Below are 9,547 nucleotides of genomic sequence, written 5' to 3' on the forward strand. Positions count from 1 at the left end.
ACCCCCCCCCCGGGACAACCCACCAAAAAAAAAAAAATTTTTAAAAAATTTTTAAAAAAAAAAAAAAAAAAAAAAAAAAAAAAAAAAAAAACGCGAGGGTTTGCACAATATTGTCATACTTACCTACCTTCCCACCTACTTACCAACCTACACATTATTATGTACCTCTCTATCTACCTACCTGATCTAATACGAGTTTAAATACCATAAGGTTAATGCGTAGGTGCTTTAAATCTAAAAGGTAGGAATCCTTAAATGTAGGCAGGTACCAACATATGGCATGTACCTAACATGTCTCCTCTTCATATTTATCTGTAAATGTAAAGAGGAAAAATTTCACAGGATTACCTGGGGCGGGAGATGAAAATTGCAAAAAAAAAATAATAATAATAATAATAATAAAAGTTCATTCCTAAAGCTAATAAAAAGTTCAAGGCAAGCATCAGTACTTACTTAAATATGGAGGTAGGTGGGTATCTTCATATCTAATGGAAAGAGGAAGGTGGGGCAGTGTTGGGTACCTACATTATATCTAATGGAAAAGGAATTTTAATTGTGTTGAGCATTAAATGCTTGTCACAAATGTCCTTCCTCGCTTGATAAACTACGCTAAATTTAATGACTTGACTTGGACTCGAACCACCAACCCCCAGATCCAGAGTCCACCGTGCTAACCGCTACACCACTGAGGTTGGTTCATTATATTATCTAATGGAAATTTAGAACCCCGAAGTTCCCGTTGTGTTTGGCTCATTCACCTTCCAGGGGGATTAGTATAGGGATTATGGGGCGTTTTTTGCTTTATTGAAATATGAAGGGGGTTTTAACCCCGATGATATTTCTTGCGGTCAGATGGTACGATGAAATCTCCTTGTTTCGTCAAGTTAAATCTGGGAACTCTCTTCGTTCATTTCAAAGGAAAATTCTACATAGGCCAGCCTACTTTGCTTAGTTGGTAGTGCGTCTGCCTTGTAAGCGCTAGGCCGCGGGTTCGATTCCCGCCCGGGGCGGATTTTATCCTGATGGGATAACCAAAGGAAAATTCTACATAGAGGTCGCTATTACCCGTCTTTTAATATAATAAATAGGTTTATTTTAAACTACAGTCATAGATTTTAAACTACAGTCTGGCTGGGGGACTTTAAACAGGGAGTGTACCTACCAGCCTGAATATTCCCTTGCTAAAGAGTTCGCAAGCTTGAGTACGAAGGACATCCACTCGTAAAATTTTGTAACCAAAACCAAATGTCAGCGCTGTCAGCCCAAAAGCGATCACCCTAACTAGGGGTGATTGAGAGACTGACGAAAAACGCCGACCCCGTCTGAACACGGGGAAGGGCGAGGGAAGAAAAGATAAATTTTAAATTACAAATTATGTACCTACCCCCTTAATTACCTAGCTCTTAAAATACCTAGTCCGAGAATGTTTTGTCTTTTGTCAGTAATAGCCAATCAGATGTTTGAAATTGAAGCTTTTTTTCAAGAGGTCTGATAAAGGGAACTGTAACTACAGAGGTCTTATCGTCCCGAAAGCGAAGAGAGAAAGAAGACAGGATAGGAGAAAGCCTGCAACCCTTTTGAAAACGAACCTTATCTGTTTGGGAAAAAATCCGCCCCGGGCGGTAACCGGCCCGGCATCGGCAAGGCAAACTACAAGAGCAAGTTGAATACATCATTTCCCCAAAGATAATAGTGCTTATAATAATAGTGCTTATTTATACTGCTCACATAGGACTGAAAAGTCCCTTTACTCCTGCAGTAGGCTACTACTATTATTGTGGTCAAATTCTCAAATTATATTGAGGATAAAATTCCATACCTCGGCTGGGATTGAACCCACGCCCTCCTGTTTACCAGGCGAGCGCCTTGACCACTACACCACCAATGTACCCACACTTTGCAAGTGAATAACTGTGCCAATAAGCCCTTGAGTAGAATAACTGTGCCAATAAGCGTTAAGCAACGTTACCCGCGGTTGGTATCCGGATGGTCATCTGGCCAATCGCGTGCTGACTGTTCCCGGCCCCACTCAGACTGACATGAGGAGACCGGTAGCTTGTCGCCGCCCTGTATGGAGGGTAAACCCCCCCGTACAAAACTTTGCAAAACTTCCCCAAGCTGACATGACATTCAATGAGTAATGAATAAGTCGAACCACATATTCCTGGAAATATTCTTCGACCCCCGGGGAGGATAGTAGGATACCACCCCGAAATAAAGACACGAAACAGACATACCCAGTGGCGTAGCGTCCATGTAGGGCGTGTATGGCGGCCATACACTCAAAATTTACTCAAATACCCTTAAATATTTACTTTAAATATTTATGAAGAAGTATGTGCATGACTTATGTAGTAATGTGCATGGTGATGGAAATTAGTGCCCTACACGCCTTACACTTGACTTTAGACCACGCTACGCCACTGTGGACTAGTACGTAGATGGACTAGACACACACACACGGACCAATGGCTGAAACTTTGGATTTAGGAACCACAAATCAATACTTCGATGTCTTCGATCGATACTGTTAGATTTTTCCAGTTCAGTTTTTCATTGCATTTCGACACAATAAAATGTACTTTTTCCACATAGCTTTTGATGTTTAAACTTACCACTCGTCTTTTCATTTCCATACATAAAATTCATAAAAGTTGGCAGACGGTCATGACGCACTCCTTGGACGTCAATGGATACGCGGACTAAACATTAAGGAGCGCGGTAGCGCTCCGCCCCGCCAAGTCAAGAAAGTTTGACCGCGCTACTAGAGATATTATACGCGACAGGGAAAGTACTTAGCCGCATAGAATGGAAACCCACACAAAAAATGTTTTCTTACAACACATAATATTTGAAATCAGGACATTAAGCCGGATCGAATGGCGTTGGAATTTTCGGCGTTGGGCCAAAATGGCCTTTTTCATAGGCTTCTTAAAGGCCGAAATCCAACAAAAAAGTTTTCTTACAAAGTGGTTTTTAGTTTAGGGGCCAAGTGCGCATCATATGGCGTTGGAATTTTTCGTGTACCTTTCAACGTAAATTTTGCCCAGAGGTCTTTTGGCCTTTTCGGCCTTTATTTATAAAGGCCGAAAGCCCCCACAAATGTTTTCTTACGATACATATTTGGAATCAGGGCATCAAGCCCGATCGAATGGCTTTGGAATTTTTCGTGTATCTTTCGACGTAAATTTTGTGTGGTATTATTATTAATATGTTAAGGCGGTCTCTTTTGATCCCTTATGTGCCGCGTCCATTCTAGTTTAGGACTATTGCACTGCTTTTTAAGTCTGGCTGAGGGACTATAAACAGAGAGTAGATCAGCGTCTAGCTAGGGGACTATAAAAAGGGAGAAGGCTAGCCCAAATTTCCTCACGCTATATCAATAGCGAATTAGCGAAGGTTGAGTGCGAAGGGCATCCCACTCGGAAAATTTTGTTTAGCCAAAACCAGTTGGCCTCAAAGCGATCACTCTAAAGGTGATTGAGAGGCCGACGACAAACACTACCAACCAAGCTAACTAGGCTGGCTATTAAGACTTTGATAGAGGAAACAGATTTTTTTAAAGAGGTTTGACAGAGGAACTGTAACTGCTATGGTCTTATGGTCCCGAAATCGAAGAGAGAAGGAAGACAGGATAGGAGAAAGCCAGCCGTTCGGTTGGTTCATTATGTCTAATGGAAATTTAGAACCCCGAAATTCCCGTTGTGTTTGGTTCATTCACCTTCCAGGAGGGTTAGTATAGGGATTATGGGGCGTTTTTTGCTTTATTGAAATATGAAGGGTCGAGTTTTAACCTCGTTGATATTTCTTGCGGTCAGATGGTGCGATGAAATCTCCTTGTTTCGTCAAGTTAAATCTGGGAACTCTCTTCGTTCATTCAAAAGGAAAATTCTACATAGAGGTCGCTATTACCCGTCTTTTGATCTAATATAAATAGGTAAATTTTAAACTACAGTCATGGATTTTAAACTACAGTCACATAGATTTTAAACTACAGTCATAGATTTTAAACTAGTCATAGATTTTAAACTACAGTCTGGCTGGGGGACTTTAAACAGGGAGTGTACCTACCAGCCTGAATATTCCCTTGCTAAAGAGTTCGCAAGATTGAGTTCGAAGGACATCTAGTCGTAAAATTTTGTAACCAAAACCAAATGTCAGCGCTGTCAGCCCAAAAGCGATCACCCTATTAGGGCTGATTGAGAGGCTGACGAAAAATGCCGACCTCGTCTGAACACGGGGAAGGGCGAGGGAAAAAAAGATAAATTTTAAATTACAAATTACCCCCTAATTACCTATATAGCTCTTAAAATACCCAGTCCGAGAAAGTTTTGTCTTTTGTCAGTAATTGCGTAACCTATTATTACACGATGTATTTAAAACAATAAAATGTAGACATGTAATCAAAAATAATAAAAATGACAATAATAAATACCTACCTAAATAAATAAATTAAATTCCTCAAAGTAATGTTTTCGTGGCGCGATCTCAGCCAGTGTTGCGCACCGGTTCGCCCCAATAATCGTCACGAGTAAGTTGTGTCGCGTCATTCGTACAGTGTTGTCACGTCTACGAGTTGCGATGTTGCCGGGTGAGCTTCCTTGACAAGAGGCCACCGCTTCCTGCAGAGGGCTATAGCGGCCTTCGCGGCCACAGGCCACAGCACGGCCGAGTGGAATTATTACGCGGCCGAGGGCGAGAGGATGTCATTGCTCAACGTTACAGGTAAGAATAGAATAGAATAAATAGAATAGAATAAGAATAAAATAGAATACCTAGATCAGAAAAAAAATGTATTTATATCTTCTTTCCAAGTGTAGGTTGGAGAGAAAAGCCCATTTTTTTTAAACACTAAGGCCCCTTGCACACACACCGGTTTTGGACGACCGATTTTTTACCGGTCGTCCAATAAGTGAATAGTTTTCAAACGTCGGAATGGGACCTTGCACATAAGCCGACCGGTGATCGGTGCCGGTCACTGTTGGAATTTGGACGACCGGTAAAAAATCGGTCGTCCAAAACCGGTGTGTGTGCAAGGGGCCTTAGTGTTTAAAAAAAATGGGCTTTTCTCTCCAACCTACACTTGGAAAGAAGATATAAATACATTTTTTTTCTGATCTAGGTATTCTATTTTATTCTTATTCTATTCTATTTATTCTATTCTATTCTTACCTGTAACGTTGAGCAATGACATCCTCTCGCCCTCGGCCGCGTAATAATTCCACTCGGCCGTGCTGTGGCCTGTGGCCGCGAAGGCCGCTATAGCCCTCTGCAGGAAGCGGTGGCCTCTTGTCAAGGAAGCTCACCCGGCAACATCGCAACTCGTAGACGTGACAACACTGTACGAATGACTCCCTTCTTCATCTTCTTCTTATTTCTTCGTATAATATTCGTAATCAGCGTAATCTATTAGGCAGGATAGTTTGGAAAATCCTTCCTTTTAATGTTTTTTCCTCCATCTTTTCATCTAAAAAAAGAGAAATCTTTTTCTTTCCTTCTTATATCTCTCTCTTTCTCTTTCTCTCTTTCTCACTCAGTCCTATTCGAATAAGATAAGCTACATACCTACCTACATTCTATTTCAACTCTATGCTACTATCTTTATCTCTCTCACTCTCTTCCGACTCTCAATCTCTCTTCCTCTCATTTTCATATAGCATTATGGCCTTCTTAATCCTCCTTCTCTCTCTTCTCTTTTTTCTCTGTTTCTTTCCTCATTCTCTCTCTCCCTCTCCCTCTCTCTTCCTCTCATTTTCGTATAGCATTATGGTCTTCTTAATCCTCCTTCTCTCTCTCTCTCTCTCTCTCTTTTTTTTTCCTCCTATCCTGTCCTCCTTCTCTCTTCGATTTCGGGACGATAAGACCATAGCAGTTACCAGTTCCCTCTGTCAAACCTCTTTAAAAAAAACCTAACAATAGTTCGCCTATTGTGTTAGGCTTAGGTGTAGGAAAATGATTGTGTTCACGATACACTGGTTTTGCAAAGGGTTTAGTACCGCTGTTCTAACTTTTTCCATACGACTGATAACGAATGTGGGCGTAAAGAAGGGGAGGAGAATAGAAACGAGGAAGAGGAGGAGGAGAAGAAGAAGAAGAAGAAGAAGAAGAAGAAGAAGAAGAAGAAGACGAAGAAGAAATGTATAAAAAAGAAGAAGAAGAAGGAGAAGAAGAGAAGGTGTGGAGGAAGAGAATAGAAGTAGTAGGAAGAAAGAAGGATTAGGATTACAAGAAGAAGGTGATGAAAAAGAGAAGAGAAGAAGGAGACACGGAAGGATTTGAATGAGAACTAGAACGAAGCAGGGAAAGGTAAAAGAGGAGGAGAAGGAAGAAGATGATAGGTAAACAGGAAAATGTGTAGGAGAAGGATTCAGAAAAGGGGGAGGAGGAGGAGGAAAAGGAGGAGGAGGAGGAGGAAGAGGAAATACTAGACTATCTAGAGAGAAAGAGATTACTGGTGATGCGACGAGAGGAGATGGAGGGAAATGAATAGAAGAAGGAGGAGGAGGAAGAGAAGAAGAAGGAGAAGAAGAAGAAGAAGAAGAAGAAGAAGAAGAAGAAGAAGAAAGAATAGACTAGATAAGAAAGAGATTACTGTGATGGAAATAGAGACAAGACGAGAGGAGATGGAGGGAAAGGAATAGAAGGAAAAAGAGGAGGAGGAGAACGAGGACAAACACGAAAGGAGAAGCAAAGGGATATGGAAAGAGAAGGGGAAGGAAAAGGAAGAGGAAGAGGAAAAGGAACGAAGAGAAGAATGAGATCAGGAAAGAAAACATGAAAAAAAAAACGAAAGAAGGAAAACATGAAGAAAAACGGGTTGAACTGATAGAAAAGACGACGAAGAAGAAGAAGAGGGAAAAGAAGAAGAAGGAGGAGAAGAAGAAGGAGGAGAAGAAGAAGAAGAAGGAGAAGAAGAAGAAGGAGCGGAAGAATAGAAGAAGGGGAGGAAAGCAGCAGAAAAATAGAAAGTAAAAAGAACGGTGTCAGTACATTACAAATTACAGACATAGCATGCATAACAAGTATACATACACAAATACATAATAAGTACATAGGTATACGTACCGTAAGTACATTAGATGAAACTGTAGAAAAGTAGCTATACCTACTTTCATATATAGGTACAAAAGTACATAATACATACATAGGTACCTACAAAAATAGGTACAGTAGAACCTCGATTATTTCAACTTCCATTATTTCAACTCCAAAATCCATTGTCTTTTTTCCATCTTTCAAAGGATATCCTATCTTATCAGAGGAAAAGATAGTATAAAGTTATCATTTCAACCTCGATCATTTGGCCGTGATGCTTAGCGTGTAATCAAATAAATAAATAAATTTCATCTACCCACGGTCCCAATCAGTTGAAATAATCGAGATTCTACTGTACATAGGTATAAAAGTACATAGGTAGGTATATTTTGAAACAACCATACCCGTGTAACTTACCCATCCCTGGTTGGTGGCAGTTTATCCTCACACATGACTGCGCCTACATGAATTAGAGATATGCAACCAGGTATGCAATCATGTAATGCTTGTTTGCATCAGGGGCGAATTGAAGGGGACTCAAATGTTGATTGACTCCGCTCGCCTGAAATTTTCCAAGGGCCGGATTTGGAGTCAGAGTCTGAATTTAAATCTGGTTCAAGTTTTTTTTTTTTTTTTTTTTTTTTTTTTTTTTTAAGGGGTTTGACAGTTTCAACCGGATCATTGGGAATTTGGGAGTAAAGAAACTCTTTATCAGCTTTATGTCGATGAAAAACAATAGATCGTCTTTATAACGTCTGTACAGTTTAGATTTTTCAAGTAAAGGAACGCAAAAACCGTTTCAAGCGGTGCAATATGCGTTGAGACTGTTGGGAGTAAACTTTCTATCTCTATGAGAAACAAAAGATCTCCTTTTTTTACTTTCTATTACTGTTCATATTGATTTATTTTCAAGGGGATGGGGGCTATATTTCATGTTTGTTTTATTATATTTAATCACTCAACAGGACTTAATTCGTTTGGTGGTGGGGATGACGGCTTTAATCTTCTCCCCATTCCAAAATTCCTCCACCTCCTTCTATACTCCTCCTTCTTGGCCTCCACCTCCTTACGACTTTCCATTACCCTCTTAGAGTTAATTTAAAAAATATATACTCCTCGTGAAATTCGGCCTTAGTTTGTCAAAGCAACTCCATGTCTTTCGAGCTACAAGCAGCCCCGTTATCAAGATTTTGGGGTTTGGGGGGGTGGATGCTCCATATTATAAGCCAATACTTTTACTATTACTCTGTCTTCTTGGCCTCCACCTCCTTTTCTTTCTCACCTTCTTTCTACTCCTCCTTCTCCTCTTCCTACTCTCTACTCCTCCACCTTCTTCGTTCTTTGCCTCCATTTCTCCTTCCTCCTTATTTAATTGTCCTCTTCTTCCTTCCAGTCTTACTCCATTCCTTCCCCTTCTCTCTCCTCCCCCTCCTCCTCCCCACTTTTTCTCTCCTCTCTTTTACATTCATCCTCCCCCTTTGTTCATTTGCTCTCCTTCCCCTCCCCCCTCCTTCTCCTCCTCTTTCTTCTCCTTCTCCTCTTCTTTCTACTTCTCCTGCTCCTTCTTCACCTCCTCTTCTTCTTTCCCTTTTCTTCTTCTTCTCCTCTTCCTACTCCTACTGATCTTATCCTTTCAATCGTTTGACTTCTACTCTTCCTCCTCCTTCTTCTCTCTTTCTCTTCCTTCTACTCTTTCTCCTCCTCTTCCTTGTCCTATATTTCTTTTCCTCTTCCTTCTACTTCTCCTTCTTCACCACCTCTTGAAAGTCCTCTTCTTCTTCTGCTTGTTTTTCTCCTCTATCCTTTTAATCGTTTGAGTTCTACTCTTCCTCCTTCTTCTATTTTTCTTCCTCATAATTCTTCTTCTTCTCCTCCTCCTCCTTTTCCTTCTTGTCTAATTCTTCTCTTCTATAGAAGAGGAGTATTCTCCTTTGACTTGTTCAACTCCCACTCTTTCTTCTTTCTCTTACTCCCACACTTTCACTCTCACTCCTCCTTCTCCTCTTCTTCACCTTTTTATCCTAGTCATTCTCTTCCTCCTCCTCCTTCTACTTTTCTTTCTGCTACTTTTCCTTCTCCTCCTCCTCCTTCTCCTAATCCCCCTTTTCCTCCTCTTACTTCTTCTCCATCTCTACCCCTGTGGTGACCTTTTCATTTATGAAGGGGAGGGAGACGAGAAAAAGAGGTTAGGGGAGATGGAGGGGAAGGAGAGTTGAGAAGGAGAAAAAGAGGGGAAATGAGAAGAGGAGGGAGAAGGAGGGGGAGGGGAAATGGAGGGAGGGAGACTGGAGGGCGTTTAATTTAATCTCGTTTAGAAGGTTTGCGTTTGTGTTACCGTCTCCTTAATTTGGGATCAATGGTGGGAGACATTATTTAATTGCTAGACGGCAGTGCTTCTCAAAGTCTCAAAGTTTGGGGGAACGGTTGGTCCAGTGGTAACGCGCTTGCTTGCCATGCAGAAGGTCCTGGGTTCGAATCCCACCATCGACATAAATTTGTACTCGTTTTTCGA

The 9,547-nt window shown here is 41.0% G+C and overlaps 2 long non-coding RNA genes across 2 annotated transcripts in view; both read left to right on the forward strand.

Moving 5' to 3' along the window:
- Nucleotides 1-2,614, forward strand: part of LOC113470388 — a 15,689-nt gene extending 13,075 nt beyond the window's left edge. The window contains exon 3 of the long non-coding RNA XR_003393456.1: nucleotides 2,491-2,614. This is a non-coding gene — a long non-coding RNA (uncharacterized LOC113470388). The remainder of the gene's footprint in view (nucleotides 1-2,490) is intronic.
- Nucleotides 2,615-4,319: 1,705 nt separating this feature from the next.
- Nucleotides 4,320-9,547, forward strand: part of LOC113470387 — a 12,655-nt gene continuing 7,427 nt past the window's right edge. Inside the window, exon 1 of the long non-coding RNA XR_003393455.1 lies at nucleotides 4,320-4,725. This is a non-coding gene — a long non-coding RNA (uncharacterized LOC113470387). The remainder of the gene's footprint in view (nucleotides 4,726-9,547) is intronic.

Source organism: Diaphorina citri, unplaced genomic scaffold (assembly GCF_000475195.1).
Source record: "Diaphorina citri unplaced genomic scaffold, Diaci psyllid genome assembly version 1.1 scaffold1550, whole genome shotgun sequence".
Classification (NCBI taxonomy): domain Eukaryota; kingdom Metazoa; phylum Arthropoda; class Insecta; order Hemiptera; family Psyllidae; genus Diaphorina; species Diaphorina citri.